The sequence below is a fragment of the Crinia signifera genome, chromosome 12 (assembly GCF_055691185.1).
Source record: "Crinia signifera chromosome 12, ASM5569118v1, whole genome shotgun sequence".
In the NCBI taxonomy this organism is placed as follows: Eukaryota; Metazoa; Chordata; class Amphibia; order Anura; family Myobatrachidae; genus Crinia; species Crinia signifera.
The window spans coordinates 34,465,811-34,493,302 of NC_139228.1; the positions used below are offsets into that span (position 1 = coordinate 34,465,811).

The window sequence follows — 27,492 nt, forward strand, 5'->3', positions numbered from 1 at the left end:
AATATTGCCACACACCATAATGCCAATTAAACAATGCCCATTACACATAATGCCAATTACACATATTGCCACACCTTAATGCCAATTAAACAATGCCCATTACACATAATGCCAATTACACATATTGCCACACCGTAATGCCAATTAAACAATGCTCATTACACATAATGCCTATTACACATAATGCCCACACACCGTAATGCCAATTAAACTATGCCCATTACACATATTGCCACACCGTAATGCCAATTAAACAATGCCCATTACACATAATGCCCATTACACATAATGCCACACACCGTAATGCCAATTAAACAATGCCCATTACACATAATGCCCATTACACATAATGCCACACACCGTAATGCCAATTAAACAATGCCCATTACACATAATGCCAATTACACATATTGCCACACCGTAATGCCAACACTGTAATGCCAACACTGTAATGCCAATTAAACATAATGTCACACACCGTAATGCCAATTAAACAATGCCCATTACACATAATGCCACACCACAATGCCCATTACACATATTGCCACACACCGTAATGCCCATTACACAATGCCACACACCGTAATGCCCATTAAACAATGCCCATTACACATAATGCCAATTAAACATAATGCCACACACCGTAATGCCAATTAAACATAATGCCACACACCGTAATGCCAATTAAACATAATGCCACACACACCGTAATGCCAATTAAACATAATGCCACACACCGTAATGCCCAATAAACATGTTTTGGAGTGCCACTGTTTGTTCATTCCCGGTATGTACACACACACACACACACCAGAATATCTATATGTATAAGTCCAAGTAGAGCAATGTACTTACAAGACAGGCAGTTTTTTGTAGAAGGGTCAGCTCGAGCCCATGCTCCATGAGGTCCTCCAGTGCCCCTTCACTACATGCAGTTTCCCCTGGCAGACCTGGTGCAGTGTCACCCGCGCTCCCGCCGGCGACCACCGCAGGTAAACTGTTTGCAGCTGTTTCCCTCCCCCCCTAGGTAAATGCTCGTTGCCTAGGGGTTCCTTTTAAACAGCGCGCCAGCGCTACCAGCCGCACTTCCGGGTAGCACTGGTCGCGCTGTCATCCTCTGACAGACACTAGAGGTACAGCAGTACCTCTAGTGTCTGTCTCCTCCAAGGCGGCGGCCATTTTTGAAGGGGCCGTCGCCATACACGGAGACTTGTGTAGCAGGACCCGGAGACAGCACAGCAGCAGCCGGGCAATCCACACAGACGGCCCGGCCCAGCCACTACATACCGGCCCGGGGGGCATGTGGCACCCTGCCCCCCGGCCCAGCCCGCCCCTGCATGTCGGCATTTGGCTCCATGACGATGTCCATGTCGGCAGCGTCTGTCGACGTCCATCCGGGTCCAAAGAAATCCATGGGGGACCTGTGGAAGGAAATCCAACTCAACCAGGTCCTCCTGTGAAGATCTGTAGTCTTGATCTGACGTAGTCCTGGTCTTCTGTCACCTTCTGTGACATGCCGGCGACTCCAGCAGCTCCCCGCATCGGACTGTGAGAGGCGCAGAGATGTTTCATCTTCCGCGCCTCTCCATAGAATGATTCTATTGGCCACTAGGCGGCCAATCAGGAGCTGACTTTCTCAGCTATCTATATACATTATATATATATATGTGTATTTATATACACATCTATATACACACACACACACACATATACATGTGTGTGTGTGTAAAACACACAGTGGCAAATTAGCGCTAATTGGAGTCCAGCCAGCTAGAACAAAACCACCTTAGAGTTCTAGACTCTAGGTAACAAACACCAAGTCCTTGATTTTCCGGACTGCAGCTCTCTCCAAACGCGTTTCATATCAAACTTCGTCAGAGGGCTCTCCTCCTTTGCTTTATCTTGACATATACTGTATATATATATATATATATATATATATATATATATATATATATATATATATATATATATATATATATATATTTAAAACATAGCTATAGTAAAATACACAACAGCTAAACATTGCATCAGTAAATAAATATAAATGAAATCCTCTCCCTGATGAGTTCATTCCCCATAGGCCAGATGCCCCAAAAATCCCACCTCATCTCCTGGGGCAGGGTAGGGCAGCACAATACGGAGGTGGGGTTTGGGCAGATATGGGCAAGGAAATTAGCGCAGCACTGACCTCAAAAGTAAATTGGTACCAGGCCAGGCATGTACAATTATTCTCTGGTAAACCATTAGCCTGTGGGAAATGGCTGGATTGACTGCGATGAAGGGGTCATGCACTGTACAGTAAGTGTTAAAGTGTATTGGGGTTTTTGGATATAAAAACAGGGCACTTTGTACGGCAATTTGGATGAAATCAATTTTTAAACAACAAATCTTGTACTGCACCACACACACATCCAGGAAGAGGTTTGAGTGGAGCAAAGCTTTTAAGAAACATTAACCTGTCTTACATGGTTATATATTTAAGAGCTCATGTCATAGATTTCCCATTATGGACATCTTTGAATCTCCATTAACTATTAACAAGGATTTTTAAGTCTAGATGCTCCGAGTAGGAACACGACCAGTGTTTTATGCCCTATAATAGCCTGAATATATATACACCAGTAAGCCCGCTCAAAGCTAATGCTTGGAAAGCTAGTCTGCTACCTCTGTGGTTGTGCATGTGTGAGAGAGAAAGAGATGTAGTTTCACTCACAGCCAACAGATGGCAGTGTTTTGGAGACACACAAACGGACACTAGACATACATATATATATATATATATATATATATATATATATATATATATATATATATATATATATAAAATATAATATACATGGATAGTGCCTATTCAATAATCATATAGTCCATGGTCATACAGGGCCCGGCAGGGATCCAAAAAAATCAGCATGTTACTGCAGTACTTCAAAGATAGTTGCTTTTATTACCTAAACGTTTGGGTTTCAACCCTGTCTTCCCTACCTGAACACAGGGTTGAACACCGAAACGTTGAGGTAATAAAATAAAACTTTTTTTTGAAGTAGTGCAATAAACCCCTGCTGGGACTGCACCCAGCTGTAATCACCGCTGCCTCTGGTGCAACCCAGGGCGCACATGTGGGATGCGGCAGGCTCTAATCCCAGCTGCTGTCGGAGCCACCGCCGGACACCACCGTTGGACCCCTGGTTAGGCTTGCACAGTAAATAGCTTGCTATAATGCTTCATTGTCTCGTTGTCACTGTCCCTGCGTCCCCACCATAACTTTACCTGCATTACCTCTGTTTCTGTCATTGCATCCCCTTCAGGCTTTCTCCCTGAATTTTGGCTTAATCCATGTGCCAAAATGAGACTTTTGGCTTAATTCATGTGGATTTTGGCTAAATCCATGTGGCATAAAGTGAATTTTGGCTCATTCTCTGTGAATGTTGGTTTATTCTTTGTGGTATAATTTGACTAATTCCATGTGAATTTTAGCTCATTCCATGTGGCACAATGTGAATTTTGGCTCATTCCATGTGGCATAATATGTAAGGGAAAAATATAAGGGGGTCTACTATTGTGTTGCATAATGTGTTTAAGGGATATTTGGTGTGGTACATTAACTCAAGGACATGCCCCCTTTGAGTGGTCACACCCTATTTTCTTCTTGGAGTAGGCAGTTTGCCTAGGTTTCTGAGGAACCTTGCACCGGCCCTGTGCAGGACACATCCCTTGAGTGACAATAGGTGGAGCTAGACATGCCGTTTATGCGGAGCATGACACACCCCTCAATGGCTTTACGTGTCGCGTTCTGTAACCACCTGGAATCTCCCTGAAACTAGTTTTTGAAAGTAGGCACGTATGTATATATACAATACTACTTAAAAGCCCATCAAAACGATGGCTTCTGCAATGTACTTTCACTTTGAGCTGTGATCGTTTTTACTTGCACTTTGAGCTGTGACAGTTTTTCGCCCACAAACTCTCCATCCCAGTCCCTCCTACCTCCAATCTCTGTCTTCGCAGCTCCCTCTCTCCATACCCAGCAATTTAAAAACAGATTATTGTCCCTGAAAAATTGCTTTCACTGTCTGTTAAGACATCTTTTAGCACACAAAGGTAGTAATTTGGTCCTGTGAGTGGCCTCTAGCGGTCAGTGGCGGTACTTCACTTAATGCAAACAGCAATATAATACATAGAACAATAACAACAACAGTGCTTGGGGTAATTTATCAAGTAGTACAGATGTTGCCCATAGCAACCACTATGGTTGACTAGGGTGGGTAGATTCACATGTCCACTCTTTTCACTACGTGACATATTTTTCCCCTCGTCCACAAACAGAAGAGCTCCCAAACATTTTAAGCATTTTTTATAGATCTGCAGAAGTTCTGATAAAAATTTCCAAGGCCGCAAGAAGAGGGACAAGGTGACCCAGACCAAGACTGCAGATGGTGGCTCGCCCAGGCAATTCAGCTACAAGAAAGGAGCTGCTTATGCTGCATAACTCTAGCAGCTGTGACAGATGTTCTCCATTGCCTACAGGTAAGAATACAACACCAATTATTTCTCTTCATCCATATTTCATTTCAGGTTGAAACCGTTGCCATTCTTATGATAAGTGTAGTATTAACGGTATTATACTGCAATTTATTCCCCACATCATCCTTCATGTCAGTTGTCAGCACGGCTATGATCAGTATTTTCCGCTCCGTCTCATGAGTACAACACATGGATAAGGGGACTTGGTATTGATCTCAGAGGTAGAGGACCAGCCCATTGTAATCGTAGGATTTATATAAATAGATGGTGCATGATCTCTCTTCAGATCTTACTGTAGAAATCTATCTCCATGTTTTATCACAGGTACAAAAAACAGAGTCAGGTCCAGATGTAGTAAGCTTGAAAAGTGATAAAATGGAGAGTGATAAACCACCAGCCAATCAGCCCCTAACTGCCATGTCACAGTGTGTTTGAAAAGTGGCAGGTACTGTAGGTGCTGATTAGTTGGTGGTTTATCGCTCTCCACTTTATCACTTTTCAAGGCTTAGTGCATCTGGCCCTTCGTGTCATAGCACTATTTGGATCATTAATCTTAAACCCCTTCAACTATGAAGTCAGTGCAGTTTGGTTTGATTTTGATCTATGTCAGGGTTGCCGACTTTAAAAAAATCCTCTCCGGGAGAAGCCCGGAGAGGAATCTTGCATTACGAGTTTTGGGGGGCGGGGCTTAACTGTGACGTCATTAAGCCCCGCCCCCATTAAATCAAATAGCAGAAATAACTGATATCCATGGAGGGGGCGGGGCTAAAACGACACGATTGTGCCGTTTTAGCTCCGCCCCCTCCCCTGAGACCCGCGGATTGCGGCATATAAATGCCGCGATCGGGGGGCTCAGTGGGGGTCCCCCTGATTCCGGGAGGGTTGCCCACCCTTCCGGGGGCCGGGAGGAAGGACCCGATTTTCGGGAGACTCCCGCAAATTCCGGGAGGGTCGGCAACCCTGATCTATGTCTGTCTGTTTTTTCCCCACTTTTCTGGCACTGTGGAGCTTCCCTGTATATTGCTTATGTAATAGATATTGCATTCTTGAGTGTGCAGCTGCGCTTTGATATATGAACGCCTTGGCATTGTTCAACCGACAGCAGCCCATCGCTGCCTCACTGACAGCAGCCCATCGCCCAGGGGCGAATTTAGGGGTCAGGCCGCCCCTAGGCACAACATTTTTGTGTCCCCCCCTCCTATTTTAATGTAATCATACAGTATATGTATATACAATTTTATTTATATATTTCATTAAAATTTAACTGTAGCCCACCTCAATATTTTTTTAAGCACTCTGGACTGCTCACTGTACGGAGGACCCGAAGGGAGGGAGGCACTTATTAGTACAGTGTTTTACAGCACAGTGTGTGTCTCACTCTCCATCAGTCTCTCTCACACTGTGACTGACTGAGCGCAGGGAGAATCTGCGCGCTGCTCAGCTCAGCTGCTGGATACACAGCAGCCAATAGACTGTGTGTGTGTGTGTGTGTGTGTGTGTGTGTAGAGTAGCCAATGGGCGGGAGCCGGCAGCAGTGAGCCTGAGCCATTTCCGGATGTGCAGGGGGCCCGTCGGACCCAGCCACTAATTGGTGATGTAATGTGCATGGCACAGCGGGTGGGCAGTGGCGGGTGACGAGCTGCGTTGCCACCTACACATGATAATTCATGTCTGCGGTGCTCGTCACTCGCTGCTGCCCACCTGCTGTGCCATGCTGCTATTTAACAGAATGTCAGCCTGCCTGCCGCCCTTAATTGGTGCCGCCCTGAGGCCGGTGCCTCACGTGCCTAGGCACAAATTCGGCCCTGCCATCGCCGCCTCACTGACAGAAGCCCCTCACTGACAGCAGCCCATCGCCGCCTCACTGACAGCAGCCCATCGCCGCCTCACTGACAGCAGCCCAACAGCACCTCACTGACAGCGGCCAACACTACCTCACTGACAGTGGCCCAACATCGCCTCAGCAATCCATTGGCGCTTTATTCACAGCAGCCCATTGCTACGTCACTGACAGCAATTTATTGGCGCCTCACTCACAGCAATCCATTGGCGCCTCACTCACAGCAGCTCATTGCCATGTCACTGACAGCAGCCCATCACCGTGTCACTGACAGCAGCCCATCACCGCGTCACTGACAGCAGCCCATCATCGCCTCACTGACAGTAGCCCATCACCGCCTCACTGACAGCAGCCCATCACCGCCTCACTGACAGCAGCCCATCACTGCCTCACTGACAGCAGCCCATCACTGCCTCACTGACAGCAGCCCATACCTGCCTCATTGACAGAAGTACATACCTGCCTCACTGACAGCAGCCCATCACTGCCTCACTGACAGCAGCCCTTCACTGCTTCACTGACAGCAACTCATCACTGCCTCACTGACAGCAGCCCATACCTGCCTCACTGACAGCCGCCCAATCAGTGCCTCACTAACAGCAGCCCATCACTGCTTCACTGAGAGCAACACATACCTGTCTCACTGGCAGCAACTCATCACTGCCTCACTGACAGCAGCCCATACCTGCCTCATTGACTGAAGTACATACCTGCCTCACTGACAGCAGCCCATACCTGCCTCACTGACAGCAGCCCATACCTGCCTCATTGACAGAAGTACATACCTGCCTCACTGACAGCAGCCCATCACTGCCTTACTGACAGCAGCCCATCACTGCCTCACTGACAGCAGCACATCACTGCCTCACTGACAGCAGCCCATACCTGCCTCACTGACAGCAGCCCATACTTGCCTCACTGACAGCAGACCATCCCTGCCTCACTGACAGCAGCCCTTCACTGCTTCACTGACAGCAACACATAGCTGTCTCACTGACAGCAGAAAAAGAAAAAATAGTAGCGCTGGAAGTAAATAGTAAAAATTGACAGGGTTTAATACACACAAATTTAAAATGCACAGTATTCATAAGCATATGCAAAGGCTTTGGCACCAATTTGGCTACTTGATAAGGTGGTCCATTCCTAGTACACCGCCATAAATGTTCCAGATAAATGTCCGGATGGATAAAGTATTCAAGGTAGGTGTATATTTACCGCAGGGAAATGTCCAATTGAAGATAATTGATCCTTGGCAAGGAAAGCAGTAACTGCAGGAGTCTTCAGATGGTTTGTATAGAGTTCCCAGATATTAATGCGGATGGAGATGTGAGCAAAGTGAACTCCGGTGGCGGCTGGTCTGGGCCAATGGTGAAGAAGGTAGCAATGTGGATGCCAAAGTGCCTTATCCTGACGCGTTTCGCTGTCTCAAAGTACAGCTTTATCAGAGGAATGACAGCAGCCCATCACTGCTTCACTGACAGCAGCCCAATCACTGCCTCACTAACAGCAGCCCATCACTGCTTAACTGAGAGCAACACATCACTGCCTCACTGACAGACATACACATTTGTGACAAAAAAATTGCAGCTATATTATTCACTTACACTGTTAGTCAGTGACATGTTTATTCATTAAAGATCATTTAAATTAAACAGCCTCTTCTGAAATATTTTTTGCTTCTAGTCTGTCTCTGTTTTACACCATTTTGCCACAACATGAGCCATGTTATAGGAGTTACTATACCTCTCTGGGGTGTGCGGATGTGCTCTGATATATGAAACTGCACACCGTTGACAGTAATGTCAACACAAGTGTCGATAATTATGTTAACATTGTTGAAATGTTCTGCGTTGAGCAGAGGATAACGGCTGCTGGAGAGGAGGGTTAGCGGTTACTTTACTTACTGTGAGAGCGGTTCCATAGCAGCTGGATGTCCCCATCACCTGACCCAGAAGTCTCAGCCAGGGGATCTAACACCAGGTAAATGAGCGCTACACCACGACACTGTTTTGTCAACTTTCTAATCATGGTGACAGTTGATCAGTGTCGGCATCACCAATTTCGGTGATGCCCACAATTAAAATAGCTATTTTCTGGGGATTTTTATAAAATGACTAATATCAATCTGACAGTTCTTATATCACAAGATAATATATATATATATATATATATATATATATATATATATATATATATATATATATATATATATATATATATATATATATATAAAGCACTTACCCCCTCGCAGAAAGGATTGGAGCCAGCACACGGTAGTAGGTGAAGAAAAAAAGGGTTTATTGCAATTACATCATTGCACAAAGAGACAGCTGCCGACCTGACAGCCGTTTCAACTGCATGTGAGCAGTTTTCATCAGAGGTTCATTCTGCTCACATGCAGTTGAAACGGCTGTCAGGTCGGCAGCTGTCTCTTTGTGCAATGATGTAATTGCAATAAACCCTTTTTTTCTTCACCTACTACCGTGTGCTGGCTCCAATCCTTTCTGCGAGGGGGTAAGTGCTTTCTATTAACCACATTATGTGCCTGGCACCGGAACAGTTTTATCTTTAACCAGAGTGCCAACCTGAGAACCCAACTGTCTATATATATATATATATATATATATATATATATATATATATATATATATATATATATATATATATATAGTATATAATGGCATTTTCTGGGTTTCATGGCATGTAAAGTCCTTGTGATCTATTGGCTGCCTAGCTCTTTATACTTCTGGCAGCTCCATGTTGTCTGTTCTAAGACTCTGTCACTGGTTACTGATCTCAAACTTCTATATTGTCATAATTCCGACATACAGTAGAGCCCAAGATATTATGAAAATCTATAAATAGAACAATCGCACTGAAAGTGGAACGCTCCAGATATTGCAGTAACAGTTTGTACCATGTAATCTCTCTATAAAATACCATGATGCATACAGTACAATACAGCAACCAATATCCAAACAGACTTCAAAACAACATGATCGCAATCAATTCTGAAAGGCAGACATCATCCCGTAATGATCGTGGTGCAGCACAAACTGCTGATATACAACATATATTTAAAACAAAGACAATGCAAGCTGCTGCAAAGAGAAGCAACGTATGATATTGTATTCATTTATGTGCTGCGTTGCTTTGTGCAAAATAAATATTAACCCCTTGAGTGGTATGCCCGGAGATTTTCAGCTAAGCTGCCGCAGCGGGCTGTCCCGGAAATTCTCCAGGCATACCACTAACCTACAATAGGTGCGCGCCAGTGGTGTCCAGGTGTGCACCACTGCCTCAGCACCTCTAGTGCACACCCCCAGCCACAAACCTTGTCCCCCTCTGTCCCCCCCATCACTTTTGCTCCGGCGTACTGATCAGTACGCCGGAGCTCCCCTGACCCGCCCGCCAGCCAGTCAGCTAGCCGCCCGTCACTCATTTTACATTGACGTCGGCGGCAGGCTCGGGTATGGTCGGCAAGATTTGGGGGGACTAGGGAGCGCTCAGGCACCCGAGTCCTCCCGAGCCGCCGCGATCATCCCCCAGCCTGCCGCCGACGTCACTGCTGACGTCACTGCCGGCTAAGGCGTACTAACACCGGAGCAGAGGTGAGGGAGGGGGGCTTGCATATTCCTGTGGTGGGTTTTGCTGGGGCAGGACAAACCTGCCCTGATAGGTTTGTCCTGCCACAGCAAAACCCACCACTCAAGGGGTTAAAAATCAAATACAAACATAGGGCCCGATTCAGACCTGTTTGCACAGGCCTGAATTAGGCCCCATCCCCGATGGTAAGAGACTGTGCATGTGCAGTCTCCTGAAGCGACTACCTTCTGTGAATTTTCCATTCGCCTGCCTGCTCAGTGTGGGCCGATGATGTCTCATGTCTTCAATTCGGCCATTGCCGTTCAACTAAAAAAGTAAGTCCTGGCTTACGCTTTACAGCAAGCAGAGGAAAAATCATTCGATGATGAGTAACCATGTGACTCGGTAGCACCGAGTGGCTTTAAGTGCAGGATATTTCGTAACAATGCATCTTATTCATAAAACATTGTGGATGTACAAGCAGCTTCTGCTGATTAAAATGATATGCAGCATGCCTATATTCTGTGTGTGACTGCAGTTGAATCTGCAAACAAAATGCTATGTTGCAGTGTTTTACTGGAAAACACTGTACCGTAGCGTATTGTATGCAGATACAGCTGCAGTAACACACACAATATAGGCATGCAGCATATTTTAGTCAGCAGAAGCTGCTTTGCATCCAATATGTAAATAAGAAAAAGCCAGCGCTACAGAGTCACGGTATGGCAAGGCTAGAGGGCTGTTTAATATGCCAGGAGGCTAGATGTATGTTTAGAAATGGGATTTCCCTTGAAATAAATTCTGGATGATTTCCTTTTATACATTCAAATTCCTATAAGTGCTATTTGTGCGTTAGAGAGATGTGACTACTGCCAATATTCCCTGAATCGCATTAGTAGTAGTAGTACGTTTATTTATAAGGCGCCGCAAAGTGTCCGCAGCGCCGTACATAGCAAACAAAAAACAAATTACAAGGTAACATACAGGGTGTGTTGAAAAATACAGTATGAATAGGGGTATAGCTGATAGAACTAAAATCAGCATCAGTTCAGAAGTAGGTGTCAAAATTGTCGAGGAGACTGAAGATGAAGTAGAGGAAGGGAAGAACAGGACAGGAGCACAGGTGAGGTAAAGAGGTAGGGTGAGTACGTGAGGCAGGAGGACCCTACTCATAAGAGTTAACACACTAAAAATAGGTGGGTGGACGAACGAAAAACAATAGGATAAGTAGGAATGGAGGGGAACAGAGGCAGGATAGGAGGATCAAAAGAGGTTAGGAGGAGGGATAGGCTAGTCGAAAAAAAGTGGGTTTTGAGGGAGCACTTGAAGGAGGTAAGGGAATCAGAAAGCCTGATGGGTGGCGGGAGGTTGTTCCAGTGCAGGGGGCAGCGCGAGAGAAGTCTTGGACACGGGAGTGGGAGGAGGTGATTAGGTGAGAGGTCAGTCGGTGGTCAGCGATGGAGCGAAGAGGACGGGAGGGAGTGTGGATAGAGATCAGTAAAGAGAGGTAAGGAGCGGTGGAGGAGGAGAGAGCCTTGTAGGTGGTGGTGAGGAGTTTAAAGAGAACTCGGAAAGGAATGGGGAGCCAGTGAAGAGATAGACAGAGAGGGGAGGCGGAGGTAGAGCGGCGGGAGAGGAAGATGAGCCTAGCAGCAGCGTTAAGAATGGATTGGAGAGGTGCGAGGTGGGTGAGAGGGAGCCCAGAGAGAAGGATGTTGCAGTAGTCAAGGCGGGAGATGACAAGAGAGTGAACGAGAATTTTGGTCGCGTCAGTGGAGAGGAATGGTCTGATGCGTGAGATGTTGCGTAGGTGAAAGCGGCAAGACTGTGAGAGAGCACGAATGTGGGGAGTGAAAGAGGGGCATTAGGTGAAATGCCTCAATTCAGCAGGTTAAAATGAATATATGCAAGTTTAACAATATACTTCGTTGCTGTACAAGTGTCACATATTAAGATTAGGTGTAGGGCCCGTCTAGGCGACACCCTCCCAGCGATTCGCCGACACCATTGTCCCATTTACATTTCTAGACCTTTCCTGTCTCCCGCTTCCATTATTCATATGCTTTTCTTTCCGATTATTATTCATGAGCCAATATGAGATCTTGACCTTAGTGTAAGCAGCTCAATCAATCAACGCGCCACTAACATTGTAAATCACTTTACAATCGCTGTCATAAATCACCTTAAATAACTAATTTCATTTCAGCTTCAGAATGGCTTGGAAATCCCCACAGCTACAGCCTATCTGCCCCGTAAGCAAAAACATAGCATTCCCCAGTCATTTCACAGAGCGCATTATACTGTAGGCTTGGTACATTGAGATAAGCCATTCATGGTCCACACAGAGCTGACGGGATGGATGGCTGTCAAGTGAGGGACAGAGAGCAGCTGCGCTGGACATGTTATGTTTGCCATTTGTAACCTAGAAGTCTCTCTGTTTTTCTCCTGTCTTTATCATATCAATCATGCTTCTGCGGAAGTGGGATTTGCTCAATAATAAATTCCATTAACATTTAAGCGGAAAGAGGTTGAATTGACAATTTGCTGTAGCTCAGTTTTTATAGAAACCTCTGAGGATGATTCACCAGCCTTTCCCCATGAAGAGACTGGTTCTCATCTCTTGCCAGATTTTGCTGCTGAAAATGCATTTGGTATGAGAGAGATTGCTTTATTTTTACACTAGTTAAAAGCCTGTCAAATGACGGCTTAGTCCCTATCTGCTCCTACAGTACCTCCAGTCTCTGTCTACACATTATATCATTATATCCAACAAGTTTGAAACAGATAGTTTTGCTTTCACTTTCTAAGGAGTAATTTGGTCCATTGAGTGGCCACTAGTGGTCACTGGCGGTACTTCATCTCAGAGGTGAGGAGTAGGGATGGCCATCGGCACATCCCCCATCGATGGTTGCCATCGATGGCTTCTAAAACAGGAACCATTGATGGCTATAAACCATTCTACCATCGATGCCATCGCTTAGCCGCGCATGTGCAGAGCAACGGGACGGGTCGCTGCGGGCAGCCTGCCCGGCCGGGATCCGTGCACATGCGCAGAAGAAACTTTAGCCATAAATCCAGTTTAAGTTTTTTTTGTGCATGCGCGCACCTACCAGCGGGGCGGGCCGCCCGCAGCGGCGCCGCTGGACGCAATGACGCTGCGCACGCAGTGCGCATGCGCCCCCAACTTTTACCATCGGAAGCCATCCATCGATGGCATATAACTATTCGACCATCCACTATCGATGCCCAAAAAATAGAGCACTAGGTCCCTATATACACACACATATACAGTATATGTTATATATATACCGATGGAGTGCCTCTCAGCCAGCGCCGGGAATCGGCAGATTCCCTTAGCTGGTGATTGCTGGCGAAGAGGCACTCCATCTGACGGGACGCGCGACCGTCTCACATGCACGCACGTCCCCATCAACACAGTGGCGGGGAGCGCTTTTCCTGCCCTTCTCCGCTTCAGGGAGATGGGCAGGGACCGGGGGAGCTGGAGGCAGCTGGGTGGGGGCAGCGGGGGAGCTGCAGCGGGCGGTGGAGGGTTCAGTTGGAACTGGGCTCGTGAGCATCCTGTGCACGTGCGCCCCCTTCCGGCGGATGGCAATTCTATCTGACTGGGGCTGCTCCATCTGTGTATATATATAGCAGCGGTATTTTGCTGATTTGCGAGCCATGTAATGCCGCCTGCCAGGAGTGCGAATGCCTGCCCTCCACTACACGCCGAATGTCCCGGCCGCACTGCGAATGAAAGTTTTGAATAAACATCCATTAGCAGATTTGCATGCGGGGCCTGAAATCATTCGATGGTTGCTGACCATCGTATGATTTCGGTATTACTTGCAAATCTAAATCAGTCTCTGCTGAGTTAGATCTGCGGCATCCTGCTCCAAGAACAGGTCGGGCAACTGAGGTCCGGTTACATCAGCTGCCCGCCCCTGGAACCAGGCGCCCGCCCATGTTTGCATGGGACGCCTGGCGTTTTTGTGGGTACGCCCAGGAAACGCAGGGCATTATCATGTGTACGCCCCCTGCCCGCCTCCTCCATGCCTGGCTGAAGGCTGGTATTGGAAAGATCAGTGAGGATAAGCACATGAAGGCCCCATAAAGTTCCTATTGGCAGCTCTATTAACATTGCACATTGAAAGCAAAGACACTGGCACTGCAGCAGAGTATTGTCTCGCTAGTGACCAGTGTCATCCTCCCAAATATCACTGGGAAGATGGCACTTGCAGGGGAGGCAGGACCAACCTACTGATCCCCCACCTTTTCTGTGTTAAAGCGGTAGTGACAGACACTTTAGGCTACGTCCTCTCTTTACTGGCTCTCTTCGCCCCTGAATACTGTCAAATAGAATGTGCCATTTTAAGATTTATTCCAATCAAAGTCCGATTCAAACTTAAAATATGGCGGTAATTCATTTTAATCAGGGGAGGCAGCAGCACAGTTCAAAATTCAAATTGGGGAGGCACAGCAACTGCCACCAACTGCCATTCCAAACAAACTCACTCACCAACGATAGTTGGTGTTTCTCTTTTATTTGAATTTTGTACTTTGCTGCAGCCCAACCTCTGGAACCGCCACTGATTCTAATTCGTACAAAAAAACATATATGAAAGACGATATTGAGTAAAATCATGATTGATGAAATCTTAGTTTTGGATCATAGAATATATCTGAATCTTAAAATCTATGTAGAAGTTACAGTAGTGTGTAAATTCAGTTGTCTCACAAATATTATTAACAAAAACTGTATGCTCCCACAGTGCTTGTGCACAGTCTCTTTGGATTATATTGCATGCAGGCAGCATGGTTTTACCAAAGTGCAGAGTTACTGGCTCTTTTTTACTTTGCACTCAACTGAGAATCCGCTCCAATCTCAAGTTGAAATGGCATTAAGGCTCTAAACAGTAATCTACAAGTTTTGCTGACAGCCCTTCTGCTTTTTTCTGGCTAGGAAGCTAGATCATCCTGTTATAGTTCTTACTAGTCTAGGGAAATAAGACACCATAGAAATATTGCATCCAGATTTCTCGCAGAAAGAAGTTCTATAAATTACAGGGTTAGTATAAAAGTAATGAGACCAAATTTGGGGAAATGTTTTATTGAAGATATCGCTACAAACAATTAAAATTCCTCAAAATTAGACCCTTGTCCGGAATGTCCTTCAAGCATCGCGTCAAAGCCGCTTTGACCTTTGCTATGGTCCCATGGCAGTGTTCTTTGAGGGCTGTCTTCACTCGGGGGAACAGGAAAAAGTCGCCGGGGCCAGATCGGGACTGTAGGGGGGCCGGGGAAGCGTTGCAATGCCATTCCAGGCCAGGTAGTCGTTGACTACGAAGCTGGTGTGGTTTGGTGCAATGTCATGAAACAGCAGCTTTTGATAGGCTTTCACCCCGAACACTTTCTGGATCATGGCTAATGTCTCCATAGCCGATTTTCCGAGTCCCACACAGAATTTAATGGCGCATCGCTGTTCGATAGAACGTTGCATTTTTAAGCTTCAACCGAGCCTAGGGACAGCGGTCCACTAAAACCACGATACGAACCACACGGAAGCCCATAGGTGACTGATGCTAAGTGCGTATTGAAGCTGACTTCCCCCTCCATCAAACCCACATTGCACGCTGCTTAACTGTAAGAGCAAGTCCTAAGTCTATTGTTGTTTCCACTCTTATCATCGTTTCCACTCATCGTTTTTAGTCATCGTTTCCACTCTCTGGGGTCTCTGCTTCAAATACGTTTGAGAAAGTGAAAGTGGAGGCTGAGATCACTGTAAGGGACCTTTTCATCAAGCAGTGCCAAGCAGCAGTACTACTTTAGTATCAAACTCGCAGCAATGTATAGTGGAACACTGGAGATGTTGAACAATGGTGTACAGAAAGAGCTGGTCCGGAGATCAGCTGTCCCCGCGATCCCTATGATTGGCAATTTTAGAGCTGTGAGGCTTTTCTGACTCAAATAAATACTAACATATACAAATACGCACACAGACAGTCCTGGGGTAGAATTGATCCCATCACCCTCTGCCGCCCCCTTCCCCACACCCAACACAAATCCTGCATTCACCTCCGCACATTCGGAATGCACAGGTCGAAGTGCTGGTCTTGGCAGAAGTTTTGCCAAGGGTGCCAAAAATTATTTTACTGACCCTGTGAATGGTGAATCATTTCTATAAAAGTTAGTGAAAGTTACATTTTCATCTATGTTAGTAAGACTTAATGAAATTATGTAGAAGAAGTGAAGGCAACAAAAACTATTTACATCGAAAATGCCATGTTTCACCTTTATTTGCATAAAGGACTGGTATCATTTTAATTTAGACAGATAACCAAAAAGAAAGGTAGACCCTGGTGCTGAGGTACTCTTTATTGTAATCTAAAATATAACTTTTATGGCATACATTAAAAATTCATGTATTAAAGTCTAAATAAATATTAAGGTTAGGGTAACTCACTGTGGTTAAAGTATGTAACAGCCAAGGTTTAGTGGTCACAATTATGTGGATGCCATAGCCTGTTGTAACCAAAGGGTTAATAATTTTATTTCTACACCAGTTCTCCTATAAGCCATGAGATGGACATCGTACAATGCAGTACTTGCTATGCATATTTTTAGAGAATGGCCAATTGTGACTTAACCTTTTAGGGCTCACAGGACATTAGTATTTGCTGAGCCAATGCCTTGAAGTGTGTATATAAACTGATGGACGACAGTAACTCATTGGGCCTCACCCTGGAACAGAAGGACAGATGATGAACTGATGGAACAGACAGAATGAAGCTAAGCACACAGGTGTTAAAATGACATTCGAGGCCTCCCTGGATGTGTGATCATTGACTGTTTGACTTCACTGACTTAACCTTTCGAAGCTGACTGTAATAAATCAATATAGTATTGGTCAACTGTTGTGTATCTTTGCTGTCTATATATTAATTCCTTGAAACCTAAAAGAACATACAGTATATTCCTGTTGCTGGCAGACCACTGATTGTCCCTGTTGGGGGAGCCCAGAGTAAGGAGGTGGCAGGGGTAGCTGACAATGAGAGCCTGAGGAGGCAAGAGAGATGTAGGGCTCAATGGAAGATTGATAGATGGATATGAGAAACTGTAGTAATGTCTATTAGTAACTGCTATCCAACCGTGTACCTGTGGTAGTAAACGGTTGGTTGACTGTGCCAAATTGGGAGGATGATTCTGGGTAAGTAAAGGGTATAAAGCTCAAGTCTGCTGTTGTTAGATATAGCCCAGTCTTGATGGTAGAGGCCAAAGTGGGGGGGGGGGGGGGGGGGGCTAGGTGTCACAAACAATGAGAGCCTGAGGAAAGAAGGAGTAATAATAAAGACAGTAATAGTAGTAAGGTAAGATGAAGAATTATAAACAAAAGTATGATGGATAATAGAGGTCATGTACAGTGGAATATCTGTATGTGGTTGATGTCACCTGAAGGAACATAGAAGTGAGCAAACCCACTAAGGTTGTCTACTCAGTTATTGGTCAGGCCCTCTATAGTATTGTTGCCAAGATCGGACGAAATTGGGCCCATCCCGTAGGGATGACTCTAGGAGCACCACCAACCCTCTTATTAGCCCACAGTGGCAGACCTCATTTATGTTGGTTTTTCATATCTCCTACTAAAGATATAGATCCATATTATTGTGGACAGACACAGGGCCTGATTCTGGTTCACTTGCAAAACCAAATTACAGTATCTATTTAATGGACAAAACCATGTGCACTGCATAGGGGGAGGGGCAGATGTAACAGGCGCAGAGAAGCTAGATTTGGGTGAGTTATTTGGTTTCTGTGCAGGGAAAATACTGTTTTGAAAGATGGCAATAGCGCTCAAATCGATGCTCGTGTATAGTATTTAGCACTGGAAAGAAAACCAATGGAAAACAGATGAGAAATGGGTAGTAATGTGGGGAGCTGCTGAGTATAAGGTATGTCCAGATACCTTGTGGATAGAGTAGTGATAGAGAGATATATACTAAGTGCTCACCCTTATGTTGCAGTGTTTTGTGATCAATAAAGAAATGAAACAGTGTTTGACTAGAAATCTGTATTTATTTAATGACTATAAAGTTGTTTTGCAGAATGTAAAGTCATGGGTATCTCACAGGAATAAGGCCAGCGAGGTATCACTCTGCGTGACCTTAGTGCGGGGCTTAAGGGTATCTTTTAGGGAACCCTTTAAACCATAGGTCCCTAACCTGGAACCTATGTCCAATCGCAGGTGACCGCAGCGGTCTCTGGTGGAAACAAGACTGGTGGAACAGCGGCAGGTTAGAAGACAAGACAAATCTGCACACCTCTGCATCTATTGCTTGTGGCGTTTGAAGGAGACTTTGGCTTTAGGCTGCTTAGCTGGCGCTGTAGCACAATGTACATAAAGTAATGGTTCCATCAGTAAGTTACATTGGCACAGTCATCTTAAGAACTTTACCACACACACACACACATTACATCTGGATGGATGATAGCTAACAAATTTAGAAATTAGGCCTTCATCTTAATCTGATTGCATAAGTGTATGGGTAGCATCAGGGCCGGTGCTACCACTAGGCAGCTTTAGGCATTTTCCTGGGGGCACTGGCCTCTGGAGGGCGACATTTGGGAGCAGGACAGCGGCAGCTGCACAATCACCACCCCCCCCCCCCCCCCCCCCCGTGGAGCAAGATGAAAGGTGGGTGGCGCCCACACCCCCACCAAACACCCCCCCCCCCCAAAACACAGTTAAACCCCACCACTCAGCCATACCCCCGGGGGAGGACCGCTCTCATGGACCGCGCACCGGAGCAAGTACGTTCGCTATACACTTGCCCATTTTTCCTGCTTACACTACATCAACTTAGAACTGATTGCTGACTTGCTACCCAAAACTGTATATTCCATCCCCAGACAGTTGTCATTGTAACAGAATGATCAGTTTAGTCACTTCACCTGTTATGGCTAATGGATGTTACTCTTTAATACATGCTTTTCTTTGGTAGATATCCTCTCTAACAAGATACTAGAAGAATGTGAGTGTAGCTTACTGTGGTATAAATTGTAGATATTCGGGGATGGTGGTTTTTCAAGGTTACAACATTCTGTTAATTGTGTTTGCATCCTTGGACATATTAAATACATTGGCATATAGTGAATTATGCACTGCTGTCATCCTGTTCAAACTAAGATTATAATTCACAGATTACTGTGATTCATAGATGGTCATCTGTTATTGTCACTTAATAAATTTTCCACACCAGTGAAGAAACTGGTTAATACAGTATACTACATATGGACTACGGCCCTTCTAACAATTGTAAAGGAGTGGTGTAGGATTAGTGTTAAGGTGGCGCATAAACATAAAGAACATACATTGGTAGGCTAAAGCAGTGGTTCCCAACCCTGGTACTCAAGTACCCCCAACAGTGCACGTTTTCCAGGTCACCCAGCAGGTGCACTCATAGGCGTGTGCACATTGAGTGTTAGGGGTGCACAGGCACCCATTAATGCTGTGCCCGCCCAACCTTATGTACACCTCCCTACCGCTAGCAATACCTTTTACCAAAGACTTTTGGTTATTAGAACTGTGTTCCATTAAAAAGAAGTTCCCATGAATCAATTATATGTGTTTTACATTGTTGATTGTACTAGACAATTGTCACCTCAATAAATACCTGTGTCCTCCATATATATTTTTTAGTTTAGTTATGAACAGAGTAATTAGAAGATAAAACTAAAATATACAGGATGTTATGGAGTGGTTGAGAGATATTTTATAATTTTATATTGTAGTGAGTGCCAATAGATGATGATAGACATGCCTGATTGGTGGTGTTAGACACACCCAATAGTTGGTGTTAGACATGTCCAATAGGTGGTGCTAGGCCAGGGCCGGTGCTAGGGTGGTCGGCGCCCTCCTGCAAACTATAAATTTGCACCCTCCTATACTTTAGAAAGAGACAGCAAGTAACGAATGTGGGCGCTGAAAAAAAAAAGCTATATAATGCCCGTAGTGCCACATCATGTGCCCAGTAGCATCAGTGTAGTATCTATACATTTTGGTGCCAGAAAAGGAATTAGGTACCTGTACCTCCCACCACCCATACATACACATACACACACACACTGAATACAGGGAGAGTGCGCACTGTGCCACTTATGCACTTTGTTCCAGCTAGAGCTCATTATGCACGCTGCACTAGGTAGAGACTTTTAGACACGCTGTGCCAGGTAGAGCCCTTTGACACCCTGCGCTCGGTAGAACTTCTATAGAAATTCTACACCAGCACTAAGCACACCATAATGCCCATTACACTTTATTCCGCACATCCTAATGCCCATGACACATTATGTCTCACACCGTAATGCCCTTTACATATTATACCACACACCATAATGGCCATTACACATTATGCCGCACACACTGTAATGCCTATTAGACATGCCGCACAACGTTATGCCCATTACATATTATGCCACATAAGTTCAGCTTGCCTACACACTCATTGCCAGGAGTTACATGCTCGTTGCCAGGGATTACTTGCTCCTTTCCACAGGCTTTATGATTGCTACAAGCTAGTTGCTTTGGTGGTTTACATGCTTGTTGCCAGGGGAGTTACATTCCTGGGGATGCAGACGCACAGCATGCCAGCGCTCCTGGAATCAGCACTTCCTGGTAGCGCTAGGCACCCTGACAGAGGTGCAGGAGGCACTGAAGCGCTTCACTCCTCTATTGTGGTGGACATTTTTATAGGGGCACTGGGACTCTGTCTGTACATGGGTACATACATAGGGCATGGGAGGATCTGATACAGGGGAGTGGGAAATAGAGGAAGGAGAAAGGACTGAGGCACCTGCCATACAGTAGCAGGGGCAAACGCAGGATATTCAGAGGGGGGATTCCCATAATAAACATATACATACATACATACACATAGCATAATTATAAAAACACATAGGACATACACGCACACATACCATACATACACACAGGATATGCACTCAAAATACATACATACAGGTTATACAAGCACACGCACCATACATACAGATTAGGCATATAAGTACCATACATACACACACACACACAGGGCATGCACGCACACAAACAAACCATACACACAAACACAGGGCATGCACGCACACAAACCATACACACACAGGACATGCACGCACACAAACCATACATACACACAGGACATGCACGCACACAAACCATACATACACACAGGACATGCACGCACACAAACAAACCATACATACACACAGGACATGCACGCACACAAACAAACCATACATACACACAGGACATGCACGCACACCAACCACACATACACACAGGACATGCACGCACACAAACCATACATACACACAGGACATGCACGCACACAAACCATACATACACACAGGACATGCACGCACACAAACCATACATACACACAGGACATGCACGCACACAAACCATACATACATACATACATACACGCACACAAACCATACATACACACAGGACATGCACGCAAACAAACCATACATACACACAGGACATGCACTCACACAAACCATACATACACACAGGGCATGCACGCACACAAACCATACATACACACAGGGCATGCACGCACACAAACCATACATACACACAGGGCATGCACGCAAACCATACATACACACAGGACATGCACGCACACAAACCATACATACACACAGGATATGCACGCACACAAACCATACATACACACAGAACATGCACACACACAAACCATACATACACACAGGACATGCACACACACAAACCATACATACACACAGGGCATACACAATATGTACACACAGGGCATACACGCACACATACCATATATATATACACACACACACAGGGCATGCACGCACACAAATCATACATACACACAGGACATGCACACAAACCATACATATACACACACAGGGCATTCATGCGCACACAGGGCATACACAATATGTACACACAGGGCATACACGCACACATACCATATATATATATATATATACACACACACACAGGGCATGCACGCACACACACAATATGTACACACAAGGCATACACATACATTTACACATGGCGTGCACTCATACTGTACATACACACAGTGTATACAAGCACAAGCACCATACATACACACAGAGCATACATGCCTACCTACCGTACACACACACACACGTGGCATATACAGTATGCAAACATACACACAGTATATTTATAAACATACACAAGCTATAGACACATACACAGCACTGTATATATACAGTACAGTCATACACACAGCATACTTGTTATTAGAGCAAATAAACCACACAAGCAATCATAAAAAAATGCCCTGCAGCTGTAAAGATATCATAATGCTCCCTGGGCCAGCCAGTATACTGTACAGTTATTTAAGGTGTCCCCACTCCCAGCCCCCACCACCCACACCAAGGGTCACACACCTGAATAGTCAACAGCCCCATGTGCTGTGGTCACTGTCTCACGGAGTAGAAGGAACTGCCAAAGAGCACTCGGAGCTGTGCACTGCAGCGCCAGCTAGATGCACCTCTACACAGCCTCCCTGCTCTCCTTTCAGCTCCGCTCAGCTGGCTCGATTGATTGACGGGTGGGCAAAGGGGTAGGGGTGAGTGCGGCGAGGAGAGAGGAGTCGGAGGACGGAGGGAGCCGCACTGCTTCACTATACCCGTTCCAGCCGCCGGCGCCGCAGGTTGCCTTGTAGAGTGTCAGGTCAGGCAGGCTAGGCGCAGCGTCAGCAGCAGGATAGCAAAGGCAAGGAGAGCGCCTCTGCAGGCTGGCGCCTCCCTGACGGTGCACTCATTATTCAGACACATTTTAAAAGATCCACAGGTGGAGATAATTATGTCACCTGTGATTCTGTGTGGAGACTTGGAAAACGTGCACTGTTGTGGGGAACTTGAGGACCAGGGTTGGGATCCACTGGGTCAAAAGTACAAACCCAAGGAGCAGTCAATAGTCGCTTCCTTGTTTCGGATGTAAGAAGATCCAACAAGATGGTGTATTCTTTGTCTGTAGAATAAAGACTAATGCTGTGTACACACGGGGGAGATATATTGCTCAGTTTCTACTTTACATCAGCGACCAGAGATGGTTGCTGATGAAAAAGAAACTGCCGGGGGGAGCCCGGCAGTGGTAATCAGCTGGTCGCAGGAGCATGTTCCTGCGACCAGCGATCACCACAGGGGCAAAAACGGGAGCGCACACCCGGCGATATATCGCCGGTGCACACTCCCATTGCGGGCAATATGGTCGCTCAGCGACCATATTTTCCGCGATTTTGGACAAAATCGCCCCTGTGTGTACGCACCTTTAATGGTGGTGTATTTTGAATCTCAAAGTAAGAAATACAAATCATGTGGAGAAAACATAAAATAAACCAATGTTTAATACTGATTTCATATGTGACAAAGCAAATTCTGTGCAATTCATGAACTCTCAACCATTGATTTGTGACCAGACCCACACTGAGGGCGAGATACGCATGTAACAGATTCTTTAGGAAAAGATGGGCACGCCCTATTCACAGCAGAAGGCTTAATTATCACAAACCTGTAACGGTTTCTTTAAAGTCCAAAAATTGTGCTCCAAATACTTCAAAGGATGTGGTGAACGATTCTCATTACGGGCCAGATGCACGAAGCTTTAAAAATTGATAAAATGGAGAGTGATAAACAGCCAGCCAATCAGCTCCTACCTGTCATGCTACAGGCTGGGTTTATATGAAAGTAATGTGTAATGTGGAAGATCCAGTATAGGATTTGTAGCAGCAGGAGCAAGAAAAACTGATGTGATAATAGTTGGGCTGATTAGCAGCACCTGTGGCTTCCTAATAAAAGTGTTTCCAAGGCAGAGGGTCATTGCTCTTGATGGTGGAATGGGATACGGTCACTAGGTCGACAAGCATTAGGTCGACATTAATGAAGGTCAATGTGACTGAAGGTTGACATGAGTTAGGTCGAAAGGGTCATAAGGTCGACACAGCATTAGGTCAACATGGGCAAGGTCGACAGTCAAAAGGTCGACATGGGGTTTTCACTGTCTTTGGTGCCAACATGTGCCGACAGGCGGTATTTCATGCCCTACCATCCACTAGGGCGTGATGTGAGAATAAAATAGTGTGCCGAGCGTAGTGTGGCACCGTGCCCGAAGCATGGTGAGCGCTCAGTGCCATGCGAGGGGACGCAGTGCTACATTTCAGTGTCCATGTTGACTGTTTTGGTGTCCATGTCGACATTCAGGACAAAAAACGCGAAAAACCCGATGTCGACCTTTTTACTTGCCCATATTGAACTAATGCTGCGTCGAGCTTATGACCCTGTCGACATAACCCCATTTCGACCTTCATGCATGTCGACCTTCATGCATGTCGACCTGTGTGGGCTACGATAGGCACCGCTGGAGCTCTATAAAGAGTTTGCACTATATGCTGCAATGCTGTAACCATTCCTGCTTATGCTGATCACCGGGTAAGCTGTGTACCTGCTATGTTTATCCAGTGTATGGGATTCCTTGTCACAATATATCAGAGTGATTAAAATTATATCTCAGGGGACACAAGATGACAGATATTGAATATTATTTTCCTCTGTGTTTCATGGAAACAAGCCTGAGTTGATGCATTGCATCGTGATGCTATCAACAATTTAGTTTTGCTGACACATTGAAGTGAACAGTATAATGCTCTTTCCCTGTTGTATGCTACGTGTTCAGCGCTTAATCACTCCTGTGTACTGGAAAGGAACTTCTCCCACTTCACATTTACATACCAGCACAGGAATGACTGAATGCTGTGAGATGCAGGGCTTTCCTAGGTAGAAAGTACTAGCTTGCTGTCACATTCCGAAGTTGAAAAATACCTTGTAACCCTTGCGGTTCCTGTCTCTGCTAGAACGGAGGTCTGGACTTATTTATTTATTAACAGTTTCTTATATAGCGCACACAGATTCCTTTACAAAGCATAATTAGGAGCAAAAACATATATCAAATTACAGTACAAAACAGTTTAGGACAAGTACATGGTAAATATGGATAGTTGCATCAGGGGACAGGACATTATATATTCTAAGAAAGGCACAAGAGGAGAGAGGGCCCTGCCCGTGAGAGCTTACATTCTAAAAGATTTGGACTTTCTGCAATGCCATCTTACTCCCTATTGTCACAGAGACTTGGGTACTTGTGTATTATCACGGCACCCAGTACGCTGTTTTCGGAGTGGGTTATTCTGCGTAGTGAAATCGCATCACATCGCATGTCACTTTTCCGATGGGATGCGATGCGATTTCCCTAGTTAATTTATTAACTGCTCCCTGTACAAGTTTTTCATCACATGGCATCGCATACCATAACACTAAAATATCATAACAGGATGCGATGCAATTTCACTAGTTAATTTATTCACTGCTCCCTGTACAATTTTCGCATCGCATAACATAACACTGAAATACCATAACACTAAAATTGCATGCGATTTTAACTCTGTGTATATGCATATGTGACAAATCACCCTGTGTCATATGTGTGTAAAAGCCCTTTGTTTATGTATGTGTGATGTAAAATACCATTTCATACCCCCATTTTCCACGTTATCACGAAGCGTGGCGAGTGTACACATTACGCGGCCTTTCCGACCTTTTCATACCCCCACTATCCACCGAGCCCGGAGCATAGCGAGCGCACTAGGATTACTTTACATGTATTCCGCGTCCCCTCGCTGCGCTCACCACACTATATAGAATCAACTCCATGCCGACGTGGATAGTGGGGTATGAAAAGGTCGGGAGGTCGGGAGGACGCGTAACGCGTAGATAATGGGGGTGTTTTCTGGACACATTCACACCTGTAATATCATACATCTGACACAGTAATGACGACGTGTGTTAACGAATAACTGGTATAATTTAGTAAATAATTAATGGTGAAAGAGCATATTAAAAGCAATAATGACAATAATCAAAAAAAAAGGAAATGACAATGATAGGAGTCAATATAGAATAAGAACATTAAGGAATAAAAACTGTTAGTAATGACAATAATGATTAAAAATATAAAGGAAGAGTCAATCTGCCTTTGGGAGCAGTGTCAACGCATGAAGTATGCGCTCAAATGGCTCATCTGCAGCCAAACTTTTCCGCCATATAAATTCCTGCAAATAGGACTCTAAATGGTGACGACATGTTCTCCGTTGCCGCTTGTTCTGTCATTTGCAGGAGCCCCAAAGGCATTCAAAGGTTTGCGTGTGCACACCAGTATCAGGGTCTACAAAGTTATATTTGTGGTTTACTCTGGCATGATGATATCCTGTCTGCTCCAATTCTTTTGTGCTGTATGCCCGCCAGCAATCAGAGTAAATGGTTGTGCCAGGCTCAATGTTCTCATTTATGGCGGACATAAGAGTGGTGGCGTCACGTTTTGGCACAACTGTAATGAAGCACTGTCCAGTTTCTCGTGAGATGCCTCCGAAAACCCATTGCTGAGGTAAAAGACAGCCGACATTACTTTTTCTTTTTTCAAAAAAGCTTTCGTCGACCTCAACAATCTGGCAGGGTCCACCAATATGGCGCTGCGGCTGTGCCATCAGGTTCATGGTACAGGCCTCCCGCATCCATGCATTGTACAGGACCACAGTTTTGTTGGACATTTGGAGCTCACGCTGACAATATTCTATTGATGTCCGCTCCTCTGCCCACGAATATATAAAACGTATCAGCGTCAGAAATGATTAGCGGCACCCCGGGGAAAAATGGGCCGCTTTTAAGCTCACCTTCTGCCGGCATGCTTTTATATGGCACCGTCACATACACTCCTTAACCGTCAAGCGCAGGGGGTGCCCATTGGTGCAAGTAGCAGTCACTGGCAGCAGGTGATGGTCCTGAAAGAATTGGACAGCCTCCTCCTCCGTCGTTGGCAACGTAAATAAGCTCATCGATGCAGCAATATCAATAACTATTGAACAGCCATTTCACAAAATCACAGAAAATCACAGGAAAACACCACCAGCTCTGAGGTATGCTTCTTGTCACCACAGAATATCACCTCAGAGTGATTTCTGACAAGATCTGACAGGGGGCGGGAAGGACAGGGAGAGAGAAGGGTAAAATCGCATCGCATCACATGCTACTTTAACGTAATGCGATGCGATTACACTAAGTTAGCGTACGTAACAAAACTAGGCGCCGTGATAATACACAAGTACCGAGACTTGTATTACACTCTCGGATTGTACACAATGGCGCTTCCATTCAGCTAGTCAATCTCATTATTTAAATGCCGTTTTTTGCCTCCAAAACTCCAGCATGGGTGCAGCCATGTTGGATTAACTCACCTAATGTCTTTCCACAACTTGGAGCCCAGATTCCGAGTCACCTGACCACTACAACCAATCCGCTTTAGCTCAATCCTAAAAATTCTGTTTCCTGTATGGCTCATAAGTCAACATGCAGTGCTGTGCTCTCTGTGGATCCTGTTTGCATCGTCCCAGTGGGTTCCTGATTCTCTCTCCTAGGAG

At 45.4% G+C, this 27,492-nt stretch overlaps 1 protein-coding gene across 2 annotated transcripts in view; it reads right to left on the bottom strand.

Moving 5' to 3' along the window:
* Positions 1–27,492, bottom strand: part of KCNH5 (potassium voltage-gated channel subfamily H member 5) — a 523,150-nt gene that overhangs the window by 407,010 nt on the left and 88,648 nt on the right. The gene's annotated exons all lie outside the window — the stretch shown is intronic.